Here is an 11,483-nt window from a genome sequence, read left to right as displayed (position 1 = left end):
TAAGTGCCGCTTGATTGTGATGACAGCAGCTTATGCTAGAACATGTGTTTGCAATCAAGAGCAACTATTAAAATGTATTTTATGTACAATAAGCATTACTAAGATCCTGATAATGTATTTAATGTAAATAATATTTACATATTTTTTAATGTTTTTCAGTACTTAATATATTATTAACAGATGTTAATGTATTTAAGTTTTTTTTCATTTCTGTGCAGTCTGATGGGACTTTATATATACATATGCATTTCCTGTCCATTTTTAAAACACGCAAATTGAATTCACTTTGCGTTCCTTAATGAATCAGGCCCATGGATGTCTAATTCCACCCACTGTCCAAATAATCTACAAAGATGTCATCTGCATGCTCATACCGCAGAGAACATTGTTTTGAGACAAACTGTATAGTGCATCACATAAATGTGCAAAGGGAATTTGGGGGCTGGAAGAAAAATAAAAATATTTTAAAACAGATTTTTTTTTTTAGTAGGTAATTGAAATTTACTGGCATTGCTTTTGTAAAATTCTCCAGCTCTTATAGAAATTTTTTTGGGTGCATATTGAAATAGACAAGATTAATTTCAGACTGTCAACCGATTTTTCTCCAGGTTTTGCCATTCAATAATTCATAAAATGTTACATGCACCGCTGAAAATTAAAAAGTTATATGTTGGAAAGTGAAAAAAAGAATAGATCCTAGTGACAACCACTACACGAAAGGTGTTGCAAATTGATTGATTTATATGAAAAAAAAAAAAATCTTATTGGAACATCTTTGGAGAGTAAAAATGTTATCTAATATTGTATTATTGCGATTGAAAATGACACTGAATGCTCTGATTATTCTACTAGGTTATTTATATTAATTTAAAATACTCATTATAACTAGTTCACAATGTAATATTTACATCTACTTTTTGCAGGTTATTTAGATAAATGTCATTAGTTGGTGTTCATGCCATTTTTTTTAGACTCCTTTATTTGCCTTTACTGGGTACTATTAAACCAAGACCAAAAATGAAGACTGTAATAATGTAATGAAATATCAGAATGTGAATTAAAAACAAAATAGGAAAATGGTTTGTGTCAAAGGGAAAATGCAGGCACATTTGTATGCATTGTTTTGTGGCAGGTAACAGGTAGCATTATAAGCATTGTTTTGAAACATGAATGTAATAATCAATATTGAAAATCATAAAAAGAGTGAGAAGAAAACTAGAATACTAAAATGTACTGAATTTGTGAAATAAATAAATTCAATCTTGAATTTGGGCAGACAAGATTCCTTGCATTGTGTAACATTTACATTGCAATTACTATTTTACATTTGGGGAAAGAAACATCTGACATCTTGTTTATTTTGACATGTAAAGGTACAGCTTTTGAAGGTGTTAAATGTATATATTATACACAACAGAAAATGTTTATTCATCTGATGCATATAAGGCAATAGAAACTGAATGACAAAATATTTAACTCATCTTTTGTCAAAGAATTCTGAATTAAACTTTGCAACTAGATAGCAATCAACATCTGGAGCTCATGGGGTTAAAACAATATGAAACCAAATTACAGTGTATCAGATGCAGAATATGATTGGGATCCTGTCCTGTCCTGGGCTTTGGGATTATTGTGACGTAATTTTCCTCCTCTTCCATGGATGAATGCTAAAGAACTATGGATAAGCAAATAATACAACAACCTGTCTTCATATCTTGCAAGATTTATTCATTTTTTGAAACTCTTGCCTGCTAAACTCAGTATTCCTGATTTATTATTCTGACAGGAAGCGTAGCCTCTTTCTAGCATTGTCCTGCAAGCTGAAGATGCTTTTCTTGTTAAGTGCAATCATATATAATTAAGTAAAAAGCCTATACTTGGAATGTGCATCTGATTCTGCTTTGGTTACGACTGATCTGCGAGTAATCTATTGTCTATGGTCATAAAAAAATCAGGAGTAGAGATGTCATTTTCTCAGTTTGGATATCCGTACAACGGCAACTCTCAGGTAAGTGGCAGTACCCTCCTCTTATTCACCAGTCCTATTACACAGGCATGAGGAGTATCACTGCATGAGCAGGCATCTTATGTGTGATTTTGTTTTGAATGCAAAAAAAATTGTAATAAATAGCAATTTTCCTATGATTGCAAGTCAAATTGTAAATTATCATTTTATATGTATATAGAATGTTAATAGCTAGACTAATTCCTTTACTTCATAATTGTTTTATGAACAGCATCAAATAGTTCTAATGGATGCTCTTATATACTGAAAAATGCTTCCTTTGAATAGTTACATAAGATTTAGGGGAAACACACACACACACACACAAACAAACAGACACACACACACACACACACAATGCTTTTTTAAATGTCAATTGTGCCTTGATTCTGATACTGCAAATCTGTGCAGAATATTGTGAACGTATGTAAAATCTACAGACACTATAGTGGTTTAATTTCACTTGATTTGTAAATCTATTTCATTTGCAAATGCAACCAAATTCCAGACACTTCTATCTACAATACTAATGAATGTTTAACTATGTGTTAAAGCTCTACTCAGTAACACTCGGCATACCTAATAGGTCAATAGCAAAGATGCATTGTAAATCCATTTTTTAAGTCAAACGTATATAGTTATGGATAGTGTTATTCAAGTGTATGTTATGCTTATAAGGCTTGCTCAATTACAATAATGACAATACTAAGCTCTGTAATATGTTTGAGCACTGAATGAGTCTTTTATGATCAGAATTAATTTGTAGGGCAGTACTTTGCATTTTTTACTCCATGAGTTTCAGCAGATTCTGTGTTTTTCTGTCTGCAGTATTTGATTTCCGCAAATCCCAGCACAATGTGTTATGATTCTTCTGCACCCAGATCTCATCCTGAGGTCTCTGCCACGTCTGCCCAGACCCCTGCCATCTGCTGTCCTTCCTATGAGAACAGGCTGCTGGTCAGCACAAGGACTGATCTCAATGCAGCTCTTGGGGTGTATAACTCTCCGTACACCACTGCCAGCCCAGGCTATACCAGTTACCTGCCTTGTAGCGCAGACCCAACAACCTTATATCCCAGTTTGGTGAGTAACAATGTCACAAGTCCCTTTCCTGATTTTTAATATTCGATAACATGTCCCAAAGCTACATACCACTGACAACCAGATATATACATGTTGCATCTACTTAATCAAAAGGAGCTGTCATGACATAATTATTTCCTGGCTTGTTTTTGTGTTGCTGAATCCTCTTTCTTTTCCAAATTAACCCTTGCGCTGCCATTGTGAATGCAGTTTCACAACTTCTGTGAGAAAGACAACACTAAAGCCACATGACTAAATGCTTAAATATGGAATAGCATATTAGCCCATTTGGATGTTTTGAATTTCCAGTACTGCATATTATTTTATCATGTTCATTGTTGAATTAAGTGTAGAATTGTATGTTGATTTTTAATAGCTCACTTTTTTTTAATATATATGCAAGACCTCACAGTATGAAATGAAGGATGGTACCAGCTCTTTGCACCCAGGGATAGCTCAGCCTGCTGCATACTACCCATATGATCACTCCTTGGGGCAGTACCAGTACGACAGGTAAAATTCTCTTTGATCAATAAGAATAACTAATGTTCTGTCTGTGATGCTTCAACAGACATCAAACCACACCATTTCCAAGGGACTACCGCTACATATGATGAATCCCAAAGCAAGCATATAACAAAAAAGATGTTTATAATCTTATCAACTAAGCAAGCACCACTGTAGAATGCTAATGCAGACTAATACTACAGTATTACTTTCATTAAGATATCATGAAATGTACGAGCTTCAATATTGAGATATATCATTAGACAGGATCTATAAAAACATTGTTATTAATTTATAATTATCTACATTACATGCATTTGCTTTTTAAGAACTATGTTAGATTGAATTTCTGGTTGTTTAAGCACCACAAGTATCAATCAAATAATGTTGATTATTTTATTTGAAATTCACCATCTAAATATTAAATCAACTGAATATGCACTAAGATTAAAAAAAAATATTCATTTTTAATGCAAATTTAAGTCAAAGCTATGCACAGGTTAAGCATGTAAATATTGAAAATAATCCTAATTACTCTCAAAACTATCTATTTATCTATCTATCTATCTATGTATTAAACAACACCTGTATTTCAATATGACACAATTGAACCTTAAAGGTCCTACTTTATTACAGCCAGTAAGGTAGATATAATTCACTTTTTTCTGTGTTTTAAGATTTTGGTGTATTCTTCTTCCACTGCTATCTTTTTCCATAAGTCAATATAATTTGGACACATATACTTGTATAAACTAGGAAATATCTTATTAAATATGCATACATTAAAAGTTCTATAGTAGTATGAGTTGTTTTAAATAATATAGAATGAATTCACACCAGACATGCAGCTAATGCTAAAGATCTGGAAAGCACTCTGTAAGTGTCATTAGGGGTGTGATTATGGAGGGATGGATAGTGGAATGGAGTTTCCAACATAATATCTAAAATAAACTGAAACATTACCTTCATCTAAGAATAACATACAAATTAACTGTTATGACTTCCTAATACAAATAGGAATTGCAACAAGTGCAATAGAAATGAATCCAATTCTTTCACAAATTTCATGGATTCTTAATGAGCCTGAGCTCTAGTTTCTTAAAAAGGTGAAAGTGGGGTATGTTCTTATTATCCACAATAACCCTCTCCCAAGAAATAGAACACACAACAGTATTCCCAAGTTCTAAGCAAATTGTATTCCACTCTATTCAACACCATGAGGCACATTAATCTGGGGTATGATCCTTCTGGCAGACATCAAGAAAAAGCTACATTTCTGGGCTAGTTCCCTCCCCATGGAACATTTTATCAGCCAGTTCTCTCCAAAAATGATAAACCCCAGAGCAAATATTTCTGGTGAGGCCCTTCAGGACAATAGGAACAACTTTACAACCATACAAACTGAGCCTGCCTGTGTTGATCCTAATCATTGGGGTGTCCTTTTATTCTATTGCTTTTCTGAATTCAGGGACTGCCAGTAAGTTTTTTGTTTTTAAAAGTTCCAGATATTAGGCCTTCCTCTTGACTCTTTGTTAAGAGTATTTTAAAACTGTTCCCCTCAACCTTCACAAAAAAGGTCCTAAACAAGGAATGGAACTCTTTAGATGTAATTTTAAGTTCCTTAAATTCGGTTCTTCAAGGGCTACCATGGCTCCAATAGTACATTTCTGGCATACATTTGGAGGTCCAGTCAAGTTATTTCTTTGTTCTTCAGTGAAACCTTCCTTTAAAATATTCACAGTTTGCTGAAATTTTCTGTAGGCACAAAGTTGAAACTTTTCCACAAACTGCCTTTTCAATTGTGCTACTCAATACAACACCAAAGCAATACTGGAACTGTGTCTATGATGAGACAAAATACCATGTTCTCAGATGCTGTAGTGACTACAAGGGCCTTAATAAAACTAACACAAACAACCTCCTTTGATCTTGGAGTTATTTTTTTGAATAAACCACTATTTTTTTAAAACTTGATTTGTGGGACACATAAAATCTTATCTGCATTAAAAAAGGTGACGAGTGGAGGACCTTATTTAACACACTTTATTTCTATTATTAATATCTTGTATTATGATTTGAATTATAAAATGTATTGCCAATTATTCAACAAAAAATTCTCACATTATATTTAGCAATTTACTTTAGTCTATGTAAATTATATTTTAAATTACTCTCCAGATCTGGTTTTCACCAAATTCTTACCAAGTCTGCTCCCTAACACTTTTTGCAGAACTGTTTATACACGAGTGTGTTTTCAGCAAAAGTGTGTTTTGAGTAGAGATGGGCGGGCTCGTTTCCCCGAGAACCGAACCCACCCGAACATTGGGTATCCGAGTACCGAGCCGAGCAGGCTCGGTACTCTCCCGCCTGCTCGGAATCCAAATCGAGGCCGAACGTCATCGTGACGTCGTCGGATCTCGGGGCTCGGTTCTCGCGATACTTGAAGATTATAAATACACGCCTCCACAGCAATCCATCGCCATTTGACAGAGGGAGAGAGCAGGGTGTAGTCACAGGCTGATTAGAGCAGGGACAGAGAATACAATATTCTGATTCCAAATATTTTTAGCACTCCCCAGTGCTTTGGGCTCAGAATGGATTCAAAGTAGTCCACATATGAGCAGAATGAGCAACCAGTTTCTGTCACCAGTCCTGATGGTAGTGTTCCCAGTACGTCATCTAGGCAAGGCAATGTCAAACTACACAGTGTTTCCAAATCACTCCTAAAAACACACACCAAATTTTTTTTTACTGTGTTGAAGCGAAAAAGAAGTGTAAATGATCAAAATTTAAGTGCCGTTAAAAAAAAATTGCCAACATGCCATTCTACACACGCAGTGGCAAAGAGAGAATGAGGCCTTCACCTTTCTCTACTAGTGGCAGAACCCAAAAAGTTACAGAGCCTACAGTTGGTGCACAACTACTGTTACGCGTCAAAGCCGAGCTGCAAGATAACAGTAAGGCATTAGAGGATAATGTTTGCTCTGATTCACAAATGACACCAATCCCTGTGGAGAGTCCATCCAACAGTGGGATGTCTAATCATGAGCATTCTGCTGATGTGTGCCTTAATAGCCTGAGTGTAGCCGGTGATACACAAATTGAGGATGCCACTTTGGAAATAGAAGAGGATGAGGGGAATATTTGTGTAGGCGACGAGGGCGCTAATGAGGATGTTGATGAGGATGAGGTTGTTTGTGTAAGTCCTGCACCAGTGGCAGCAGTTCTGGCACGTGACAAGAAAAAGGCCATTGTCATGCCTGGGCATAAAACAATAAAATCCACTTCTTATGTGTGGAATTATTTCTACCCAAATCCAGACAACAATTGCATAACCATTTGTAGTGTATGTCAAGCCACAGTCAGTCGAGGGAGGGACCTTAACCATCTTGGAATCTCGTCTATGTTATGCCATTTAACGAGAGTTCACGGCAAAGTGTTGGGAAAAGCTGAAAGTTCTTCCATAAAAATTACAAGCACTCCATCATCAGCTAAGACCCTCCGGTCACCGACATCCCGACGGCTACAAAACACACCCACCAGACCCTCCTCATCAATATCCTCAGTAGCGCTCGGGGTTAGCCCTGCATCCCACTTATTAAGGCTGGATGACTCCTGCACTATTATTGATTCCTCTGAAGAAAGTGTAAGTGCCACTGCTGCTGCTGTTGTTGCTGCTGGGGGTGAATCGTCATCCCAGAGGCAGGTCAAGAAAATGAGCAGTCCTACATTTCAGCAATTAACTGTGAAACAATCATTTGCGAGGGGAAGCAAATATGACAGCAGTCACCCAGTCACCAAGCTAATCACCGACGCCATGGCTGCAATGTTAGTGTTAGATCTGCGTCCAATCTCCACAATAAATGCAGGTGGTTTTTCACAGTTAATTGAGGTTTTGTGTCCGCGTTACAAAATTCTATCGCAACACCATTTCTCTCGTAAAGAAATTCCACAACTATACCAAAAAGTGTGTAAAAATGTAGAGATTGCGCTGAAAAATGCCATTCTGCCCACTGTCCACTTAATCACAGATATGTGTACAAGTGGAAGTGGCCAAACCAAAGACTATATGACTGTGACAGCCCACTGGCTTGGTCATTCACCTTCACCAGTAGGAACAGCAGCAGCATGTACACAACTACGTAACTTTTGTCACAGGCAGGCCACTCTTTGTATCACCGGCTTCACTAACAGGCATACAGCTGACAATTTGTTACGCAAATTAAGAGTTGTGATTAATACATGGCTTATACCACTTGGACTCTCCCCAGGATATGTCATTTCTGATAACGCCAACAATATAGTGCGAGCATTACAGCTGGGTGATTTCCAACACATTCCCTGTTTTGCTCACACCATCAACTTGGTGGTGCAGAGCTTCCTACGAAATAACCGTGAGGTGCAGGAGAAGTTTTCGGTGGCACGTAAAATTTCAGGCCATTTCAGGCATTCAGCCACAGCATGTAGGAGATTACAGCAGCTCCAAGAGCAGTTTAACTTGCCCTGCCACCAACTTAAGCAAGAGGTGGCAACTAGGTAGAATTCCACCCTGTACATGCTTCAGAGGATGGAGGAACAGCGCAAAGCCATCCAAGCATATTGCACAAGCCATGACATTGGGAAAGGAGCGGGGATGTATTTCACTCTTGCACAATGGGGAATCCTTTCAGTGCTGTGCAAGGTGCTGAAACCATTTGAAGTTGTGACGTGTGAGGTGAGTGCAGACTCTGCTAGTTTGAGCCAAGTCATTCCTTTAATTATTCTATTGGAAAAGCAGCTTGAGAAACTGAAGGAGGAGATGAAAGCAAGCAATTCAGCAAAGTATATTGGCCTTGTTGATCAAGTACTTCATTCGCTTCACAATGATCCTCGAGTTATTAAGATCTTGAACTCAGATCAGTACGTTTTGGCCACTGTGCTTGATCCAAGGTTTAAAACGTACATTGAGTCTTTACTTGTAAATGAGCGAGATGTGAACTTTTGCAAGGAGCTATTGCTCAGCAAGTTGGCCGCTGAACTGGGCCTCGGCTTGACTATGTGTCCTCCTTCACTTTCTCAAGCTGCTGTTGCTCGTAAAAAAATTAATTTCCCAAAAAGAAGCAGGGAAGACGCAGGGGGCAGACCAGAACAATTTAACATCTGGGCTGGTTTGAAGGATTTTTCAAAAAAATATGTCACCTTGCCCATAACTTCATCCAATACGAGTATAAACATGCAAAGGATGGTGGAGGATTATTTTCAAGAGGTTATTGATATGGAAATGTCAGACAGTCCCTTTCCTTACTGGGAGGAAAAGCAGGCCATTTGGAAACCCATGTACAAACTTGCTTTGCAATACCTAGCTGCCCACCCTCCGGTGTGTACTCTGAACGAGTATTCAGTACAGCCGGGAACTTAGTCAGTGATCGCCGTCGAAGGTTACTTCCAAAAAATGTGGAGAAAATGATGTTTATAAAAATGAACTACATCTTCCACGAGGAAGGCCTTCACCATCAAAGACATCCAAGCACTGACTGTTCTCTAATGGCGGATTCAAGCGGCGATGAATTGATAGTCTGTGATGATGACGTACACACTGATGAGGGTGAGGATGAAGCTGAAAATGATGACGATAACATCTTTTTAAAACTTTCTATGTAAGTGTAGGGTGCAATCTACCCCCAAAGAGGAAAGGGACTTGTGGCATTTCCATATCATGTACCGTCTTGAAAGGCTGCTGTTTGGGCAATTTCTCCTTAAGTGTAGGGTGTCATACACAGAGTGATCCCAAACTGGCTTTGTCCATTTCTCTTAAAATTGTACAGTCTATAACGGCTGAATTTTTTTGTATTTTCAACAAGTGGAGGGGGGCTTATAGAGACAGAAACCAAACTGGCTTTGTCCATTTCAATTAATATTGTACAGTCTATAACGGCTGAATTTTTTTGTATTTTCTCAAAGTGGAGGGGGACCTATAGAGACAGAAACCAAACTGGCTTTGTCCATTTCAATTAATATTGTACAGTCTATAACGGCTGAATTTTTTGTTTTTTTCAACAAGTGGAGGGGGGCCTAGAGAGACAGAAAGCAAACTGCCTTTTTTCATTTCTTTACATATTTAACTATAAGTGTAGGGTGTAATATACATCCAAATACGATGGCTGCATTGCCAATATGCATAGATGGAGAGGAAGACAATCTGTTTTGTGTGTAGAATTAATGAAGGCCTACCTACCAGGAATTAAACAGTTTTTTTTATAATTTATTAGCTTTACAATTAGATTACTTATCCATGAAACAGGTGGAGCACTAAATTTGGTTATTTTAGGCCAAAAAACATTTATTTTCCAACAAATAGCAAAACAAAACCAAACAAAACCAAAACCAAAACCAAAACACGCAATGGCGGTTTTGCAAAACCAAAACCAAAACATGACGGTAATCCAGATCCAAAACCAAATTCAAAACTAAAACACGGGGTCAGTGACCATCTCTAGTTTTGAGCAATCATAAGTTCCACTCTTAGGCATACTTGCCAATTCTCCCGGAATGCCCGGGGAAGTCTCACGGACTCCCAGGAGAGTATGGCAATCTCCCGCATCTGCCCACTTCCTAGTGAAGTAGGCAGAATTAGGTCCAAAATGCCAAGGCGAATTGCGGCATTTGGCCCCGCCCCTGCTGTAAAATGACACATTTGCATCATTACGTCATGGGGTGGACCAAAATGATGCGATTTTCAGAGCCCCGCACACCCACCTTCCCTCAGCAACTCCCGGATCATACTTGCCATAAGTTCGCAAAGTATGCTTTTAGGGAATATTATTTCTGTATCTTGTCTACAAATAGATCAAGGAAAAGTATTTTCAGAACCTATAGGTCTCAAGGCTAAGTAAAATTCATCTAAAAGTACTGTACAACTCTACTTTTGTTCCTTGAAGTAGATGCCTTTTCAAATGGTGTTGAGGCACCATTATTCCACCATACTAAACTTCACTCCTTGTTTCCCATGAATATTCTGTTGCAGAAAAAACTTCATCAAGGAAAGTGAACATTTGATTGCTATGCTTGCCTTGGAGCAATGAAAGTGAATTCACAGACCCTAAAACATATAGTATCTTCTCACAGTTTAAGAATAATGAGTACCATTCTCCCTGTTTGACTTCTTATTGACCTTATACTTTTGCTGAATCCTTCAATCCACTAAGCTAAGAACAAGAGCCATCATTTCCCTATTGTGGCTCCATTATCCATAGGCACATTAACAGTTCCTAATGGGAAAACACTAATTGCTGCAAATCTTGTCCTAAACATCTCGGCTTTGCTCTTTCATTTTTTGAGTCATGTTGTAATTAAAAAACTGTAGAATTGATTACTGGTAGCTATTGGTGGTTCAATCCAAAACAAGACATGCCTGATTTTGGGTTAGCATGTTTTGCATTTGACAATAAAAAACTCCTCAACAAGCTCCACATGGTCTTCCTGTTCATCTTCCTGCCAGTAAAATTGTGGCACTATATTTCTTTGGATTTCATTACCAGGCTTCTTCCTCCTCAGTATTTCATAGTCATCAGAGGTCTGATTGACTAATTTTTTAAGATGATCCAATTTATTCCTTTTATGATGTTGCCATCTGCATTTATTTTCACAAAATGTTTTGTTACAGAGGTCTTCTGTTTTCATATGGTATGTGATCTAGACCTTTGCTTACAAATTTTTGAGGGCCTTCTGCAATCAATTTTATATAACACTGGACTATTCTTCTGTATTCCATCCCCATAAAAATGGACAAACGGGAAGTGCCAATTAGATCCTTGACCACTTCCTCTTGTCTCTGCAAGTAAATTTGGACAATCTACTCCCTTGGATATAATTTGCTTACAACAATCAGATTAATAAATCTACAAGTGGA

The 11,483-nt window shown here is 37.5% G+C and overlaps 1 long non-coding RNA gene across 1 annotated transcript; it reads left to right on the top strand.

Annotated features, from left to right (window-relative positions):
• The first annotated feature begins 1,861 nt into the window (after nucleotides 1-1,861).
• LOC142103491 (uncharacterized) lies at nucleotides 1,862-3,590 on the top strand. The gene is made up of 3 exons (XR_012679374.1): nucleotides 1,862-2,008; nucleotides 2,834-3,088; nucleotides 3,492-3,590. It is a non-coding gene; the product is annotated as an uncharacterized LOC142103491 (long non-coding RNA).
• Nucleotides 3,591-11,483: the final 7,893 nt, after the last annotated feature.

This window comes from Mixophyes fleayi, chromosome 10 (assembly GCF_038048845.1).
Source record: "Mixophyes fleayi isolate aMixFle1 chromosome 10, aMixFle1.hap1, whole genome shotgun sequence".
NCBI lineage: Eukaryota > Metazoa > Chordata > Amphibia > Anura > Limnodynastidae > Mixophyes > Mixophyes fleayi.
This window is presented reverse-complemented; position numbering and strand designations above follow the sequence as displayed.